The following is a 19075-nucleotide window of genomic DNA, read 5'->3' as shown; positions in this document are numbered from 1 at the left end:
CCTGCCTGGAACCCAGCCGGCCCCGGGCGGGATCCAAACCCCTGGGGGCTCTTACCTTCTGCAAAATGCTGTCCGGATGTGGAACTCACAGAGGACAAAGCAACTGTGAGCAGGAGACGCACCAGAGCTAACTCAACCGGGGGTCTCCAAAGTCCCCTGGGCCCGCCCCCCCCTTTTCTCAGCCTGAGATGTGGGTTCCTCTGTGAGGTCACCACCTCCCCACCTGCCCTTTGCCTGATCTGCTGAGGGCTGCCCAAAGCCCCTGTGAGGTCACTGCCCCCCCCACCTCACCCTGCCAGGCAAATGTCCTGCCTCTGGCCACCCCTCTGGGAAGTTGGAGCCATTCCTAGGGGTCCCCCCCACTCCCTGACTGGGCATCCTGCAGCCAGCAGCTCCAGTAGCCCCATAGGCTGCTCCCTGCCCTACGCTGCAGACTTCTTGCACAAGAACTGTTTCACACCGGAGTTCTTGCGCAAAAGGTCTCGTGCAAGAGCACCTCCACCCTGCCATGTGCTTTTGCACAAGAGTGTCCATGGCATTGTGAACGCTTTCTCGTGCAAGAAAGCTCTGATGACCATTTTAGCCATAAAAGTGTCTTGCTCAAGAAGCCCCTGGTGCCCGTCCACGCTGCCTTCTTGCACAACAGCTCTTGCACAAAAGGGGCTTATTCCTCGTGGGGAGAGGAATAACTCCTGTGCAAGAAGCCCTCTTTTCTGATGCTTTACTGCAAATTTACTTGCACAAGAATTCACGTGCAGTGTAGACGCGCCACAAGTTTTTGCACAAGAACAGCTGTTCTTGAGCAAAATGCCTGCAGTGCAGACGTGGCCTTGGTGTCACCCAGCACTGGACTTCCTGGCCAGGAGCAAGAGTTAGAGCCTCCCACTCGCCCCGCTGCCTCTCACGGGCTCCCGTCCGGCCCCAGCCCTGGGCTTTGCCCTAGCGCATCCCAGCAAGGCCTCTGGCCTGCACTAGACCCATTGACATGTGGAGACTCCACCACTGCCCTGGGGCGCTTTTGTCTATGGGACTCGGACTCACAGCTGAGCATGGAGCCCGATTTTAGTTCGAACTAGCGGGGTAGTGTAGACATACCCCCTGAGACTCACTGGTGCTGGCTCACCCCCTGTCCTGCTCGTGGCTCCATTGTCCTCCTCCCCACAGCCCCCCCCAGCTCTAAATGCTGCTCACATCAGTTCCCCTTCCCCGTGGCCAGGCCCTGCAGGGCTCTGGGGGCTGGTTTGCTGCCCTCAGCCCTGCAGTAGCCTGCTCCCCAGTTTGCAGCCCCTCCCATCATGCGTGGGGTCTCCTGGTACCGGAGGGAGGACGGGGGCAGACCAGGAAGGTTAATTTGATGTTGCAGCGGCAGGAAGAGGAGGGGTGGCGCAGAGGAGCTGTCAGTACATTATCCCAATACGCCATCCCAGTGCAGGCGTCGCACTCAGCTCTACCTGCAGAGGAGTCTCTATCTGCGCTGAGCAGAAAGGGGGTCTAGGACACACACACAAGTAGCCCCAGAACCACGCAGGAGCAGAGTCGTTCTGCGAAAGGGAGAGGTTTATTGGGTCTGCGAGGGCGGCCGTAGGGGGGTGTCGTGTGTGTGCCACTCATCTCCGTCTGGGCAGCGGCACCGGTCGGGCTCACAACTGGGCACAGGACCCGACCACGGCACCATCGATCTCCAGTGTATCGATCTGCTGGAAGCCGCGGCAGAGCTGAATTGCAGAACGGCTGCCCATTGGCAAAGACCTTGAAATGCTGGTTCCTGCAGCCGATGGAGAGGAACCCACTCCTCCTGGGGGGAGGAGCAGCCAAGAGAGGGACCCACTCAGACCGGTCTGGCAGCGTGACGTAGTGGAACCAGCGCTGCCTAGGTAGGGTTTTACCTCCCCCCAGTCTGCTTCTGAGACTGAGTTTCCCCCTCTGCCCCATGGGCTAACAACAAGGCACTTTACAAACATTCTCTGTGTCATCGGCATTGTATGAAGGGGGAAACTGAGGCATGGAGCGGCATCTGATTTATATAGCTCAAGCCAGTCCCCACCCCTCTCGGTCTGCAGGAAAAGAAGCCAAGTGCTCTTGTTCCCACTACTCCTCCATTCCCCTGCTTCCACCTGATGTCAAATACACAAAGCTCACTACTTCTTCTTTCCTGCACTTAAGCCAAGCAGATCAGGATGGGGAGGAGACATGAGGGAGCCCCCAGGCTCTTGCTCTCTCTCGCACATACACACACATATATTACTTTAGAAAATGCCAGGTGTGAGCTAGAGGAGAATCTCCATTAACTGTTAGCACTATAGGGCATATGATACATACATAAAGCATTTACAGTCCATCCAGCAGAGGGCAACAATACACCCCGCACACATGTAGCTCCCCCTCCTTTTCCAAATGCCCCAAGATTTAAACTACTGGAGACTACCCATTAGCTGCTAGTTGTATAGGAACTATTAGGGTATGTCTACACTACAAAGTTAATTCGAACTAACAGCCGTTAGTTGGAATTAACTTTCATAGGTGCTACACATACAAACCGCTAGTTTGGACTTAATTCGAACTAGGTAAACTTCATTCTACCAGGAGTAACGTCAAATTCGAATTCAGTAGTTGGAATTAAGGGCTGTGTAGCCACTTAATTCGAAGTAGCTGGAGGCCAGCACTCCCCAGGTTCCCCTGGTGGCTGCTCTGGGCCAAACCAGGAAAACTCCTCTCCTCTCCCCAGCCCTGGGGCCCTTAAAGGGGTAGACTCTGGCCAGACGGCACTTGCCAGAGCCAGCCCTGCCAGCAGTCTCTGCCCCGAACCAGGGGCTGCAGGATGAGCCAGGCAGCCAGTGCCAGCGAGCCGTCCCCCCGCCCAGTCCCCCAGCACCCAGGGGCCAGCCAGGGGCCGTAGATGGCGCGCACCCTCCTGGTCTAGTGTGGAGGTCATGGACCTCATTGCGGTTTGGGGGCAGGGCCCCAGCGTCCATGATCTCTGTACTAGGAGGAGGAACGTGGCCGTCTACGGGCGCATAGCGGCCGCCATGGCCCGAAAGGGACACAGGCCACCCAGGAGCAGGCGAATCCTGGTGTTCTGGCTGTGGGGGAAAAAGACAGCCACAAGATGGCGTTTGGAGTCACACGGGCGAGTCGCCTGTCCAAGCGGGACCGAGTCCCTTCCAAAGAGAAACCATGGCAGCCATGCAAGTCCAAGGCTGCACAGGAAACCTCAGGAGCTGCGACTGGGGCTCAGTTCGCGCGGCCACGCTTCCCAGGGGAGGCATGAGACAGGCCCAGAGGTCTGCGCAGCAAACAGGCCCGCAGGAGGGAGGCGGCTAAGAACCCGCGCGGCTCGTGCGTTTCTCCCTCTCAGCTGGCGTAGAGGCGGGAGGGGAACGACACCTGCCCGGCTGGAGCTTTCGCGCTTGGGCTCGGGGCTTAAGCCCCGAGGCCGAGGCCCCGGCACGGTTGCTGGGAGACGGGCTCCTGTGGCACGGCACGGCCCCTGAACCTTGCCGGCCACAAGGTGACCTCACGGAGGCCGAGAGGGATGGCTTGGAGGTGGCAAAAGGGAGCCCGCTAGCAAGCGCCAGGAGGCCGAGCGTAGCCACGTCCCCGGGTGGGCTCGAACCACCATCCTTTCGGTTAACAGCCGAACGCGCTGACCCATTGCGCCACAGAGACCTCAAAGGGCTTTCCGAAACGCTGCCTAGCAGCCTGCTCCTCTGCCTGGCCGTGCCAGTGCAGCCCAGGTGCTAGAGTGGATTGCGGGCAGTCTAGCCCCAAGGGAGCAGAGTGGCGCAGCGGAAGCGTGCTGGGCCCATAACCCAGAGGTCGATGGATCGAAACCATCCTCTGCTATATGTGGGCCGGCCTCTTTTGACTCCGCGCCTTCACTCCAGGCTGCAAGTAGATAAAGGCCAGGCCAGGATGCCGCCTGCGGGGAAGCTCTCGGCAGCCCCCCGCTTCCTGTGTGGGAGGCACGGAGGCCTCCTCTTCTGTCCTCAGGCAACAGGGCTTCCTCCTGCCCTTTTCCCACCCACAAGGGCCGCCGGGACCCGCTCAGGGAGCGCGCCAGGGAGGCTCTCCAGACGCTCGTGGAACAAAGCACTTCTGGACCACGCTACCCAGAGCCTTCATTCAGGCCTAGACAAAACGCCTAGACAGAGAGCTGCCACAGCATCAACACTGGCCTTGCGCTACTACTCCCAGGCACGCCAAACCCCTCACAAAGAGAACTTCTGCCTTCGCCATACTGCTCAACAACAGGACACGCGAGCAATTCCCTCCGACGCGCCGCTTCTCCCGCATCGCCACCACCCACGCTCTTTAGGCACACGCCGGCTGACCAAAACCCATCTCATCCCATCAAAAGCTTCTGCCCAGCCCAAGAGGACCAGCTACGTTCCCGGCTCAATTCATCCCTTACAGTCAGAGCCAAAAATCACCAGCTGACGGTCCTTCAGAATCCTCAATGGAAAGGGGGAGAGGGAATTGTGGGAGCACTCGCCACGTTCTCGGTTGAGGCTTGCAGCAGTCATGGAAGAGAGAGCTGGCTTCGGTCAAGTCTCGGGAGTACGGCCACGGCTTGGACGGGTCCTTCAGTCCTTGGCTCAGAGCTTCGGTTGGTAGCCCACATCCTCCCGAGGTAAAAAAGCAGGAGGGCTTTCCTTCCAGGGCCTTTTGCATCTTCTGCCGTGGGAGGCGAATCCTGGTGTTCTGGCTGTGGGGGAAAAAGACAGCCACAAGATGGCGTTTGGAGTCACACGGGCGAGTCGCCTGTCCAAGCGGGACCGAGTCCCTTCCAAAGAGAAACCATGGCAGCCATGCAAGTCCAAGGCTGCACAGGAAACCTCAGGAGCTGCGACTGGGGCTCAGTTCGCGCGGCCACGCTTCCCAGGGGAGGCATGAGACAGGCCCAGAGGTCTGCGCAGCAAACAGGCCCGCAGGAGGGAGGCGGCTAAGAACCCGCGCGGCTCGTGTGTTTCTCCCTCTCAGCTGGCGTAGAGGCGGGAGGGGAACGACACCTGCCCGGCTGGAGCTTTCGCGCTTGGGCTCGGGGCTTAAGCCCCGAGGCCGAGGCCCCGGCGCGGTTGCTGGGAGACGGGTTCCCGTGGCACGGCACGGCCCCTGAACCTTGCCGGCCACAAGGTGACCTCACCGAGGCCGAGAGGGATGGCTTGGAGGTGGCAAAAGGGAGCCCGCTAGCAAGCGCCAGGAGGCCGAGCGTAGCCACATCCCCGGGTGGGCTCGAATCACCATCCTTTCGGTTAACAGCCGAACGCGCTGACCCATTGCGCCACAGAGACCTCGAAGGGCTTTCCGAAACGCTGCCTAGCAGCCTGCTCCTCTGCCTGGCCGTGCCAGTGCAGCCCAGGTGCTAGAGTGGATTGCGGGCAGTCTAGCCCCAAGGGAGCAGAGTGGCGCAGCGGAAGCGTGCTGGGCCCATAACCCAGAGGTCGATGGATCAAAACCATCCTCTGCTATGTGTGGGCCGGCCTCTTTTGACTCCGCGCCTTCACTCCAGGCTGCAAGTAGCTAAAGGCCAGGCCAGGATGCCGCCTGCGGGGAAGCTCTCGGCAGCCCCCCGCTTCCTGTGTGGGAGGCACGGAGGCCTCCTCTTCTGTCCTCAGGCAACAGGGCTTCCTCCTGCCCTTTTCCCACCCACATGGGCCGCCGGGACCCGCTCAGGGAGCGCGCCAGGGAGGCTCTCCAGACGCTCGTGGAACAAAGCACTTCTGGACCACGCTACCCAGAGCCTTCATTCAGGCCTAGACAAACCGCCTAGACAAAGAGCTGCCACAGCATCAACACTGGCCTTGCTCTACTACTCCCAGGCACGCCAAACCCCTCACAAAGAGAACTTCTGCCTTCGCCATACTGCTCAACAACAGGACACGCGAGCAATTCCCTCCGACGCGCCGCTTCTCCCGCATCGCCACCACCCACGCTCTTTAGGCACACGCCGGCTGACCAAAACCCATCTCATCCCATCAAAAGCTTCTGCCCAGCCCAAGAGGACCAGCTACGTTCCCGGCTCAATTCATCCCTTACAGTCAGAGCCAAAAATCACCAGCTGACGGTCCTTCAGAATCCTCAATGGAAAGGGGGAGAGGGAATTGTGGGAGCACTCGCCACGTTCTCGGTTGAGGCTTGCAGCAGTCATGGAAGAGAGAGCTGGCTTCGGTCAAGTCTCGGGAGTACGGCCACGGCTTGGACGGGTCCTTCAGTCCTTGGCTCAGAGCTTCGGTTGGTAGCCCACATCCTCCCGAGGTAAAAAAGCAGGAGGGCTTTCCTTCCAGGGCCTTTTGCATCTTCTGCCGTGGGAGGCGAATCCTGGTGTTCTGGCTGTGGGGGAAAAAGACAGCCACAAGATGGCGTTTGGAGTCACACGGGCGAGTCGCCTGTCCAAGCGGGACCGAGTCCCTTCCAAAGAGAAACCATGGCAGCCATGCAAGTCCAAGGCTGCACAGGAAACCTCAGGAGCTGCGACTGGGGCTCAGTTCGCGCGGCCACGCTTCCCAGGGGAGGCATGAGACAGGCCCAGAGGTCTGCGCAGCAAACAGGCCCGCAGGAGGGAGGCGGCTAAGAACCCGCGCGGCTCGTGTGTTTCTCCCTCTCAGCTGGCGTAGAGGCGGGAGGGGAACGACACCTGCCCGGCTGGAGCTTTCGCGCTTGGGCTCGGGGCTTAAGCCCCGAGGCCGAGGCCCCGGCGCGGTTGCTGGGAGACGGGTTCCCGTGGCACGGCACGGCCCCTGAACCTTGCCGGCCACAAGGTGACCTCACCGAGGCCGAGAGGGATGGCTTGGAGGTGGCAAAAGGGAGCCCGCTAGCAAGCGCCAGGAGGCCGAGCGTAGCCACATCCCCGGGTGGGCTCGAATCACCATCCTTTCGGTTAACAACCGAACGCGCTGACCCATTGCGCCACAGAGACCTCGAAGGGCTTTCCGAAACGCTGCCTAGCAGCCTGCTCCTCTGCCTGGCCGTGCCAGTGCAGCCCAGGTGCTAGAGTGGATTGCGGGCAGTCTAGCCCCAAGGGAGCAGAGTGGCGCAGCGGAAGCGTGCTGGGCCCATAACCCAGAGGTCGATGGATCAAAACCGTCCTCTGCTATGTGTGGGCCGGCCTCTTTTGACTCCGCGCCTTCACTCCAGGCTGCAAGTAGCTAAAGGCCAGGCCAGGATGCCGCCTGCGGGGAAGCTCTCGGCAGCCCCCCGCTTCCTGTGTGGGAGGCACGGAGGCCTCCTCTTCTGTCCTCAGGCAACAGGGCTTCCTCCTGCCCTTTTCCCACCCACATGGGCCGCCGGGACCCGCTCAGGGAGCGCGCCAGGGAGGCTCTCCAGACGCTCGTGGAACAAAGCACTTCTGGACCACGCTACCCAGAGCCTTCATTCAGGCCTAGACAAACCGCCTAGACAAAGAGCTGCCACAGCATCAACACTGGCCTTGCGCTACTACTCCCAGGCACGCCAAACCCCTCACAAAGAGAACTTCTGCCTTCGCCATACTGCTCAACAACAGGACACGCGAGCAATTCCCTCCGACGCGCCGCTTCTCCCGCATCGCCACCACCCACGCTCTTTAGGCACACGCCGGCTGACCAAAACCCATCTCATCCCATCAAAAGCTTCTGCCCAGCCCAAGAGGACCAGCTACGTTCCCGGCTCAATTCATCCCTTACAGTCAGAGCCAAAAATCACCAGCTGACGGTCCTTCAGAATCCTCAATGGAAAGGGGGAGAGGGAATTGTGGGAGCACGGGCAGCACTCGCCACGTTCTCGGTTGAGGCTTGCAGCAGTCATGGAAGAGAGAGCTGGCTTCGGTCAAGTCTCGGGAGTACGGCCACGGCTTGGACGGGTCCTTCAGTCCTTGGCTCAGAGCTTCGGTTGGTAGCCCACATCCTCCCGAGGTAAAAAAGCAGGAGGGCTTTCCTTCCAGGGCCTTTTGCATCTTCTGCCGTGGGAGGCGAATCCTGGTGTTCTGGCTGTGGGGGAAAAAGACAGCCACAAGATGGCGTTTGGAGTCACACAGGCGAGTCGCCTGTCCAAGCGGGACCGAGTCCCTTCCAAAGAGAAACCATGGCAGCCATGCAAGTCCAAGGCTGCACAGGAAACCTCAGGAGCTGCGACTGGGGCTCAGTTCGCGCGGCCACGCTTCCCAGGGGAGGCATGAGACAGGCCCAGAGGTCTGCGCAGCAAACAGGCCCGCAGGAGGGAGGCGGCTAAGAACCCGCGCGGCTCGTGCGTTTCTCCCTCTCAGCTGGCGTAGAGGCGGGAGGGGAACGACACCTGCCCGGCTGGAGCTTTTGCGCTTGGGCTCGGGGCTTAAGCCCCGAGGCCGAGGCCCCGGCGCGGTTGCTGGGAGACGGGCTCCTGTGGCACGGCACGGCCCCTGAACCTTGCCGGCCACAAGGTGACCTCACCGAGGCCGAGAGGGATGGCTTGGAGGTGGCAAAAGGGAGCCCGCTAGCAAGCGCCAGGAGGCCGAGCGTAGCCACGTCCCCGGGTGGGCTCGAATCACCATCCTTTCGGTTAACAGCCGAACGCGCTGACCCATTGCGCCACAGAGACCTCGAAGGGCTTTCCGAAACGCTGCCTAGCAGCCTGCTCCTCTGCCTGGCCGTGCCAGTGCAGCCCAGGTGCTAGAGTGGATTGCGGGCAGTCTAGCCCCAAGGGAGCAGAGTGGCGCAGCGGAAGCATGCTGGGCCCATAACCCAGAGGTTGATGGATCGAAACCATCCTCTGCTACGTGTGGGCCGGCCTCTTTTGACTCCGCGCCTTCACTCCAGGCTGCAAGTAGCTAAAGGCCAGGCCAGGATGCCGCCTGCGGGGAAGCTCTCGGCAGCCCCCCGCTTCCTGTGTGGGAGGCACGGAGGCCTCCTCTTCTGTCCTCAGGCAACAAGGCTTCCTCCTGCCCTTTTCCCACCCACAAGGGCCGCCGGGACCCGCTCAGGGAGCGCGCCAGGGAGGCTCTCCAGACGCTCGTGGAACAAAGCACTTCTGGACCACGCTACCCAGAGCCTTCATTCAGGCCTAGACAAAACGCCTAGACAGAGAGCTGCCACAGCATCAACACTGGCCTTGCTCTACTACTCCCAGGCACGCCAAACCCCTCACAAAGAGAACTTCTGCCTTCGCCATACTGCTCAACAACAGGACACGCGAGCAATTCCCTCCGACGCGCCGCTTCTCCCGCATCGCCACCACCCACGCTCTTTAGGCACACGCCGGCTGACCAAAACCCATCTCATCCCATCAAAAGCTTCTGCCCAGCCCAAGAGGACCAGCTACGTTCCCGGCTCAATTCATCCCTTACAGTCAGAGCCAAAAATCACCAGCTGACGGTCCTTCAGAATCCTCAATGGAAAGGGGGAGAGGGAATTGTGGGAGCACTCGCCACGTTCTCGGTTGAGGCTTGCAGCAGTCATGGAAGAGAGAGCTGGCTTCGGTCAAGTCTCGGGAGTACGGCCACGGCTTGGACGGGTCCTTCAGTCCTTGGCTCAGAGCTTCGGTTGGTAGCCCACATCCTCCCGAGGTAAAAAAGCAGGAGGGCTTTCCTTCCAGGGCCTTTTGCATCTTCTGCCATGGGAGGCGAATCCTGGTGTTCTGGCTGTGGGGGAAAAAGACAGCCACAAGATGGCGTTTGGAGTCACACGGGCGAGTCGCCTGTCCAAGCGGGACCGAGTCCCTTCCAAAGAGAAACCATGGCAGCCATGCAAGTCCAAGGCTGCACAGGAAACCTCAGGAGCTGCGACTGGGGCTCAGTTCGCGCGGCCACGCTTCCCAGGGGAGGCATGAGACAGGCCCAGAGGTCTGCGCAGCAAACAGGCCTGCAGGAGGGAGGCGGCTAAGAACCCGCGCGGCTCGTGCGTTTCTCCCTCTCAGCTGGCGTAGAGGCGGGAGGGGAACGACACCTGCCCGGCTGGAGCTTTCGCGCTTGGGCTCGGGGCTTAAGCCCCGAGGCCGAGGCCCCGGCGCGGTTGCTGGGAGACGGGTTCCCGTGGCACGGCACGGCCCCTGAACCTTGCCGGCCACAAGGTGACCTCACGGAGGCCGAGAGGGATGGCTTGGAGGTGGCAAAAGGGAGCCCGCTAGCAAGCGCCAGGAGGCCGAGCGTAGCCACGTCCCCAGGTGGGCTCGAACCACCATCCTTTCGGTTAACAGCCGAACGCGCTGACCCATTGCGCCACAGAGACCTCAAAGGGCTTTCCGAAACGCTGCCTAGCAGCCTGCTCCTCTGCCTGGCCGTGCCAGTGCAGCCCAGGTGCTAGAGTGGATTGCGGGCAGTCTAGCCCCAAGGGAGCAGAGTGGCGCAGCGGAAGCGTGCTGGGCCCATAACCCAGAGGTCGATGGATCGAAACCATCCTCTGCTACGTGTGGGCCGGCCTCTTTTGACTCCGCGCCTTCACTCCAGGCTGCAAGTAGCTAAAGGCCAGGCCAGGATGCCGCCTGCGGGGAAGCTCTCGGCAGCCCCCCGCTTCCTGTGTGGGAGGCACGGAGGCCTCCTCTTCTGTCCTCAGGCAACAGGGCTTCCTCCTGCCCTTTTCCCACCCACATGGGCCGCCGGGACCCGCTCAGGGAGCGCGCCAGGGAGGCTCTCCAGACGCTCGTGGAACAAAGCACTTCTGGACCACGCTACCCAGAGCCTTCATTCAGGCCTAGACAAAACGCCTAGACAAAGAGCTGCCACAGCATCAACACTGGCCTTGCGCTACTACTCCCAGGCACGCCAAACCCCTCACAAAGAGAACTTCTGCCTTCGCCATACTGCTCAACAACAGGACACGCGAGCAATTCCCTCCGACGCGCCGCTTCTCCCGCATCGCCACCACCCACGCTCTTTAGGCACACGCCGGCTGACCAAAACCCATCTCATCCCATCAAAAGCTTCTGCCCAGCCCAAGAGGACCAGCTACGTTCCCGGCTCAATTCATCCCTTACAGTCAGAGCCAAAAATCACCAGCTGACGGTCCTTCAGAATCCTCAATGGAAAGGGGGAGAGGGAATTGTGGGAGCACGGGCAGCACTCGCCACGTTCTCGGTTGAGGCTTGCAGCAGTCATGGAAGAGAGAGCTGGCTTCGGTCAAGTCTCGGGAGTACGGCCACGGCTTGGACGGGTCCTTCAGTCCTTGGCTCAGAGCTTCGGTTGGTAGCCCACATCCTCCCGAGGTAAAAAAGCAGGAGGGCTTTCCTTCCAGGGCCTTTTGCATCTTCTGCCGTGGGAGGCGAATCCTGGTGTTCTGGCTGTGGGGGAAAAAGACAGCCACAAGATGGCGTTTGGAGTCACACAGGCGAGTCGCCTGTCCAAGCGGGACCGAGTCCCTTCCAAAGAGAAACCATGGCAGCCATGCAAGTCCAAGGCTGCACAGGAAACCTCAGGAGCTGCGACTGGGGCTCAGTTCGCGCGGCCACGCTTCCCAGGGGAGGCATGAGACAGGCCCAGAGGTCTGCGCAGCAAACAGGCCCGCAGGAGGGAGGCGGCTAAGAACCCGCGCGGCTCGTGCGTTTCTCCCTCTCAGCTGGCGTAGAGGCGGGAGGGGAACGACACCTGCCCGGCTGGAGCTTTTGCGCTTGGGCTCGGGGCTTAAGCCCCGAGGCCGAGGCCCCGGCGCGGTTGCTGGGAGACGGGCTCCTGTGGCACGGCACGGCCCCTGAACCTTGCCGGCCACAAGGTGACCTCACCGAGGCCGAGAGGGATGGCTTGGAGGTGGCAAAAGGGAGCCCGCTAGCAAGCGCCAGGAGGCCGAGCGTAGCCACGTCCCCGGGTGGGCTCGAATCACCATCCTTTCGGTTAACAGCCGAACGCGCTGACCCATTGCGCCACAGAGACCTCGAAGGGCTTTCCGAAACGCTGCCTAGCAGCCTGCTCCTCTGCCTGGCCGTGCCAGTGCAGCCCAGGTGCTAGAGTGGATTGCGGGCAGTCTAGCCCCAAGGGAGCAGAGTGGCGCAGCGGAAGCGTGCTGGGCCCATAACCCAGAGGTTGATGGATCGAAACCATCCTCTGCTACGTGTGGGCCGGCCTCTTTTGACTCCGCGCCTTCACTCCAGGCTGCAAGTAGCTAAAGGCCAGGCCAGGATGCCGCCTGCGGGGAAGCTCTCGGCAGCCCCCCGCTTCCTGTGTGGGAGGCACGGAGGCCTCCTCTTCTGTCCTCAGGCAACAGGGCTTCCTCCTGCCCTTTTCCCACCCACAAGGGCCGCCGGGACCCGCTCAGGGAGCGCGCCAGGGAGGCTCTCCAGACGCTCGTGGAACAAAGCACTTCTGGACCACGCTACCCAGAGCCTTCATTCAGGCCTAGACAAAACGCCTAGACAAAGAGCTGCCACAGCATCAACACTGGCCTTGCGCTACTACTCCCAGGCACGCCAAACCCCTCACAAAGAGAACTTCTGCCTTCGCCATACTGCTCAACAACAGGACACGCGAGCAATTCCCTCCGACGCGCCGCTTCTCCCGCATCGCCACCACCCACGCTCTTTAGGCACACGCCGGCTGACCAAAACCCATCTCATCCCATCAAAAGCTTCTGCCCAGCCCAAGAGGACCAGCTACGTTCCCGGCTCAATTCATCCCTTACAGTCAGAGCCAAAAATCACCAGCTGACGGTCCTTCAGAATCCTCAATGGAAAGGGGGAGAGGGAATTGTGGGAGCACTCGCCACGTTCTCGGTTGAGGCTTGCAGCAGTCATGGAAGAGAGAGCTGGCTTCGGTCAAGTCTCGGGAGTACGGCCACGGCTTGGACGGGTCCTTCAGTCCTTGGCTCAGAGCTTCGGTTGGTAGCCCACATCCTCCCGAGGTAAAAAAGCAGGAGGGCTTTCCTTCCAGGGCCTTTTGCATCTTCTGCCGTGGGAGGCGAATCCTGGTGTTCTGGCTGTGGGGGAAAAAGACAGCCACAAGATGGCGTTTGGAGTCACACGGGCGAGTCGCCTGTCCAAGCGGGACCGAGTCCCTTCCAAAGAGAAACCATGGCAGCCATGCAAGTCCAAGGCTGCACAGGAAACCTCAGGAGCTGCGACTGGGGCTCAGTTCGCGCGGCCACGCTTCCCAGGGGAGGCATGAGACAGGCCCAGAGGTCTGCGCAGCAAACAGGCCCGCAGGAGGGAGGCGGCTAAGAACCCGCGCGGCTCGTGCGTTTCTCCCTCTCAGCCACAGGAGGGAGGAAGAGACGTTTGTTTGACAGGACTCCAGGGATTTGGGAGCGAGGAACAGTGGGAGGGGAGTGGGAAACATTTGGGGAGAGGAACCTTTGGGAGACCTGGTGGTGAGGAGGGCGGCAGTCAATGGGAGAGGAGACAAAAAGGAGCAGGTGCTGCCTGGGTCCAAAGAGGTGGGGAGAGATGGGGTCTGGGTGTCACGAGTACCAGAGTTAGCTGCACCTCCGTCCTCCTCCCTACCTGGTATCTCTGCCCCCTCCCTCCCGAACTTTCCTTCTGCATGTCTCTGGGCCTCTCCGTCAGTGCCAGAGGGGATCCCTCCCCCCCCCATGGCTGGATTCTTCCCTTCCCGAGACATGCAGTCACCATCTCAGTGGGGTGGGAGCCCTTTGATGCTTCGCCTGCGTGTTCCCAGCCGAGAAGGGGCGGCTAATCCCGCAGAAGCAGAGCCCTGCACATTTGAGTACCTGGACCCAGGGTTTTGCTGCTTTATAGCGGGTGGGGTTAAAATAACGGAACGTCTCTTGTCCCACCAATCCCCCAGGACTCACCCCTCTTCTCTGCATTGCGCAGCGTCCGGGGGATACCGCCCCGCGGGGACACTCATGCCCGTGTCCAAGGGGCTGTCCCGTAGCCTATGTCAGTGTGAAAAGCATTAAAGGACCCTGCCCCAGAGGGAGAGCGTCTCTGGGGGCGTTGTCCCGGGATGACTGCAGTGCTTTGTCCACACCAGAGTAGTGAGAGGCAGCCGCAGCCAGGGTTGCCAGATGGTCAATAAAAATACCAGTCATACTTGCCATTGCATCACAACCTAGAGTACATCTTATTTAGAAAACTGAGATATTTTCTCAATTTATCTCCTGGACAGAAAGCTCAAATACTGGACTGTCCGGTTCAAACGGGACACCTGGCAACCCTAGCCGCAGCCCCTGCCCGGAAAAGCTCCCAAGCTAAGCACCTGGGGGATTTAGGAGCACCAAGCAGTGGGCACAAAGCACAGTCACACACTTGTGCTCCCAACTCCCTTAGGGCTTTGAAAATGCTCCCCTTAGACGAGTTAGAATCAGTGTCCCCGTTTCACAGATGGGAGCTGAGGCCCACTCAGGGGAGTGGCAGGGACAAGGGCTCTGCAGCAGACCTGGGACTTGAACCTCAGTCTCCCAGAAGTTCCACAACCAGCCCGCTCTGCTTTGCTAAAGGAGCAGGCGGGACTGTTTGTGCAGGAGGAGGAGCCGGGCTGGCTGGCTGGCTGGGTGGGGCAGGCCACAGCAGGGCTCAGCCCTTGGCCTGGCTGAGAGCGAGGAGAGGCCTGCAGGCTGAGGGGCAGTGTGACGGACTGGGCCGTGTCTGGGCACAGCTGAGGGCGTCTGCTCAGGGCGAATTGCTCAAATCCGGGGCTCCTTACAGCCCCCAGACTGGTGACCTCTCCACACAGGCCACAAACCAGTCCCACAGAGCGCTTCAGCTGCCTGCCTGAAGCCTCACGAGCAAAACCCCTCCGGCACCCCAGCAATATCCATGCCCCCGATGGCCCCGGGCCTCATACACCGGTGGGGGTCCTAGCACCCAATCCCACCTACCCCGAACAAGTTCTGTCTGGTCCCAAGAAACCAGCCACAGATCCCTGGTCAATTTACCCTCTGGATCTTACCCACAAATCATGCTGAGCCAATCCTTTAGCATCTAACACCTAAAGGTTTATTATTACAATAAAGAAAAGCATGAGAGTAAGGTTGTTAAAGGAATAGTATGTTACATGCACCGAATCTCCCAGTTCTCGATGCAGCCTCTAGCAGAGATGTTACAGCTGCTGGTTTAAGAGTTCTTGTTGCACATCCTAGGGTCAGGATGGGTTCACAGGTCTTCCAGGCTCTTCGATCCCTGCAATGCTGCCTCTGGGATGAAGTGCTGAGCTGAGAACCAAGATGGCATCGACCACATGGCCTATTTATCCCTCCTTCCTGGCCTCTTCTTGGCTGCAGGAGATCACCTGGTCCTCAGCCTCTCTCTGCTGGCCGCTCTTAGGTGTCCGCCCTCATGCTTTAGGTGTGTCCTTGGCCCATTCAGTGCCATTGTCCCACAGGGCCTCGCTAATTAGCATGTCCACAGGCCGGGCTCTGCCCAATGCTCAACCACATGCAGAGAAATATTCAGGATCCACACAGACTACAGATTCCTAACTACACACACAGACGTTATACAACCACATAAATAGCTTACATAGGACTATCAGATAATAAGCTTCTATTCAGCACCCCACATGGCCCCCTTTTCTACCATTTTCTGGGGCCAACACCCCCACCTATGGGTGCAGCAGTGATCTGGCTGCTCCCCTCAAGATCCAGTAATGTGACAGGCAGTGACTGGAGGAGCTGCCTGGGCATAGACTGTAACCCAGGGGCCCACAGTGCAGCAATCATCAGCAGTGTCTGTGTCTCCCCAGCCCCCATTCAGAGCTGAGTACAGGTACCTCCCCAGCCCCCTCCCCACCCCCGTCTCCTGCTCACAGCAGGTCAATAGGGTTCTCCCATTCTTGGGCCTCTGGTTCCCATGCAGCTGCTCCCAACAGGAGTCCCTTGCAGCCCGGCAGGCTGGGGCAGGCCCCATCTCTCCAGCACCAAGGTGATGACGGATACAGACACCAGGAGGAGCGAGACGAGGGTGCAGCCAATGGCCTAGCGGGCAGGAGATGTGGCCGGCCCTGCAAATGGAAAGGACCTGGTGACAGTCGGGTGCAAAGTGGCAAATGGCTCTGCAGTGCCAGCACTAGGCACAGAGCAGCTGCCGTGTAGAGACCTTGGGTGAGTGCCCAGAGGGCTAGATCTACAGGGGATCATGCTGCAGGGGGCATGTTCCCCCGACAGGAGGCCGAAGTGACAGAGGCTGTTGGGGACTCTCCTCCCTTTGCCCAGGTGGTGTTGGAGGAGCAGGGAAGGACCCAGGTTTGCTCAGGCTGCACCAGGACTTGGTGCAAAGGCCTGACAGGAGCCAGCAACGGACACAGCAGCCCAGACCCTCTCGCCTCTCCCCAGTATGGCTGGCAGCTCACAGGGGCGACCCCGCCCTGGGCACGAGGCCTTGGCACCGGCTTTGGGCTCAGGAGGGGGCGGACATGGGACATAAGCGATGCCGAAGGGAGGGGTGAGGGCATTAGAGGCCACTACCATTGCCCCGCCCCCTTCCCCGCACCTACCCCTGCCCCTGTTCTGAGGCCACGCCCCCACTCATTCCACTCCCCCCTCCCTCTGCTGCTTGGGCTCCCCCACCCTCACTCAGGTTCGCTGGCCTGAGGCTGGGGTTACGGTGCAGGATGGCTGGGGAGTGGGGCGCGGGAGAGGCTGCGGGTTGCAGGCTCTGGGACAGGTTCAGGGCAGCGATGGGAGTTTGGGTGCAGACTCAGAGGCAGTTAACTGTGGGAGGAGGATCCAACAGGAGGCTGGGGTTTGGGGTGGGGGGTGTCTACCCCAGCTGCCTGAGAGATACTAGACTGACTCTGGTTTCCTTGTGTCTCCCCGGCTGGGCTCTCACTCCCACTTCTCCTCTCAGGGTCCCTGCCGGCTCCCCTGCTCTATCTGAATGCGTCCCTGGCGCCTCCAACCCCCCCCAAGCCTCACGAATGTGGCCCCGACTGAGACATCTCACTCCCCTGGCACTCCAGCCCCAGCACAGATTAACTCTCCTGGGTTCCAGGGAGAGTGGCATTTGCGGGTCCCTCTCAATCTGAGGGGGGGCCAAAAATGAGGGATCCCCGAACCTCAGTCCTCCCTGTCCCTTCCCCTCACCTCAGTGAGGCTTGTGGGCTTTGGAAGAAGGGTTTTTGTATTTTGCTTTTCTCGTGTGTGGTCCCCAACTGGTTTTTCTGGGGGTCAGTGGCCCTGGAGACAAAAAAGGTTCCTCATCCCTGCCTTTAAGAAAGAAAACTTTGAAACCCTTTGTGGTAGACAGAAATTAACATTTGACCTTATTGAAAATGAAGTTTCCTAAAGTTAAAACACCTAATCTGTGTAAACATTCCAATTAAACCAGTCACCCAAGCTCCAGCACTAGCACAATGGCGCCGCGTGATGATGCAATGGACGGTGCGCACCCAGGCTCCTCCCCTCAGCTCTCTTCTGCACCCAACCGCCCCGTCCCAGACCCCAAACTCCTCGGTAGAAATGTGGCCCTTGACCACTTGCCAAAATGCCCCCCCCCCATTAAAAATTATTGACAAAGCCTGATCCAAATGGTTTTTGAAACGTTATTTAATCCGAATTTAAATACATTCTATACAATTGGGAGGGTTGGGGGGAGGGGGACGCAGCTGCTGGCTCCTCAGCTCCTTGTGCTCTCACTGGCTGTCTTCCTGCTGCAAGGGAAGCAGAATCCGTCACATTCATCCCTGGGGACTCAGGGGTACTGGGCCCCCCCAGCATTTCCCCCCTCCTCCCCCCTGCGCTGAGACTTGTTCTGCTCTCTGGTCACCCCCCGTCAGGCCCGCAGGGTGAGCTTCTGACCCACCCAGCAGGGACGTGGGGTGGGGGCAGCATGAGGAAAGGGGCGGGGGACTCCCTGAGGGGATGGGAAGGAGACCCTGGCCCTGCCCCGCTCTCCTGCATCTGCTCCGGCTGCTCACCATGTATCCCAGGAGCTGATGGGCCTGCCCATGCAGGGCGTGGGCCAGGACCAGCCCGGCCTGGCTGGGGCGCCTCAGGGGGGAGAGGGCAGCGAGCAGAGCCTTGTCTAAAAAGCAGTTCTCCTGCTCTGGCGTGAAGAGCTGCCCAAAGACCTGAAATCAAGAGCACGGGAGGTTTCAGCTGACGGCCCAGAGCCCGGCCCCAACTCCTGGGGCTAAAACAGCTTCCTCCTTCTGCAAACTCCCTTCCAGACCCTGCACCCAGACGCTCTCCTCACCCTGCACCCTAACCCCTGCCCCAGGTCACACCTTCCTCCTGCCCCCAAGACCCTCCCAGACCTCACCCCCCTCCGCACAACAGAGCAGCCCTAGGCCACTGGCCAACATCTTGGAGCGACCTCCATCAAAAAGTGTTGCCCCCCCCCCGCCCTGCTTCCCCTCCTACGGGAGATCCGGGGCAAGGTGCGGCGCTGCCCCTAGGAAGCGCCACCCCTTTGAAACGCCGGGACAGCGTCACAAAGGGGCAGCGCCGCCCTGTCCACGGCTCGAATAGTCGAGGGAAAATGCATCGACCATTCGATCAGCGACTCCCCGCTCCCACCCCGCGTCCTACCCGCACGAGGGCCCCAGCCAGCCCCACCCCCGAGCCCTGCCCTGCCCTGGCAGCGCGTCCTTACCTCTCCCACCCGCACGGTGTTGCTGTGCGCCAGGACCCATCTCTCCTTATAGTAGTGCCTGCACCACAGGTCCTCTGCCTGGTGGATGTTGAGGCCTGCAAGAGACAAACCAGGGTGATTCTGCTGGCAGGTCTGAGCCCTTCCCCTCCCACGGGTCCCTGCAGGCATCCCTGGGCAAATGGAGGGGCACAGGGGGCAGAAGGGGAACACAGAGGGACGCATCCCCCCTTGGGCCAGTCTGGGGGAAAAGGGCTGGGTCCCCTCCCCCCGCCGCCGGCACCCTCAGGGTGTCCCTGGGGCCCAGGTCCCGGCTGGGTTCCTTACCCCTGTGGTGCAGGAGGAGTCGGTACAGGCTGTGCACCCCCTTCCGGGCCAGCCGGCTGACGTCTTCGGATGGGTCCGAAATAAAAAGGCCCAGCTGGGCCACGTGGTGACCCATCCTCGGCCAGTCGGCGGAGTTCTGAGGGGAGAGAAGAGGGGGGGTCCCTCAGCATCCTGGGGCTGCACGTCCCATGCTAACGGCCGCCGAGGCGGTTCTGAGCTCGGGGACGGACAGAGACACCTCCCGGGGCGGGGCGGGGCGGGGCGGGGCCGGCCTTGCGAGGAGACAACCCTGAGCAATGGCCCCGACTGAAGGGTCACTCCGGGGGTG

The 19075-nt window shown here is 60.7% G+C and overlaps 2 non-coding genes across 2 annotated transcripts; both read right to left on the bottom strand.

Annotated features, from left to right (window-relative positions):
- Positions 1 to 3592: 3592 nt before the first annotated feature.
- On the bottom strand, positions 3593 to 3666 carry TRNAN-GUU (transfer RNA asparagine (anticodon GUU)). Its single transcript has one exon. It is a non-coding gene; the product is annotated as a tRNA-Asn (tRNA).
- Positions 3667 to 10101: 6435 nt separating this feature from the next.
- Positions 10102 to 10175, bottom strand: TRNAN-GUU (transfer RNA asparagine (anticodon GUU)). Its single transcript has one exon. It is a non-coding gene; the product is annotated as a tRNA-Asn (tRNA).
- Between the last annotated feature and the right edge of the window lie 8900 nt (positions 10176 to 19075).

Source organism: Pelodiscus sinensis, chromosome 25 (genome assembly GCF_049634645.1).
Source record: "Pelodiscus sinensis isolate JC-2024 chromosome 25, ASM4963464v1, whole genome shotgun sequence".
NCBI classification, from domain to species: domain Eukaryota; kingdom Metazoa; phylum Chordata; order Testudines; family Trionychidae; genus Pelodiscus; species Pelodiscus sinensis.
The sequence above is the reverse complement of the archived record's forward strand: the minus strand, read 5'-3'. Positions and strand labels throughout refer to the sequence as shown.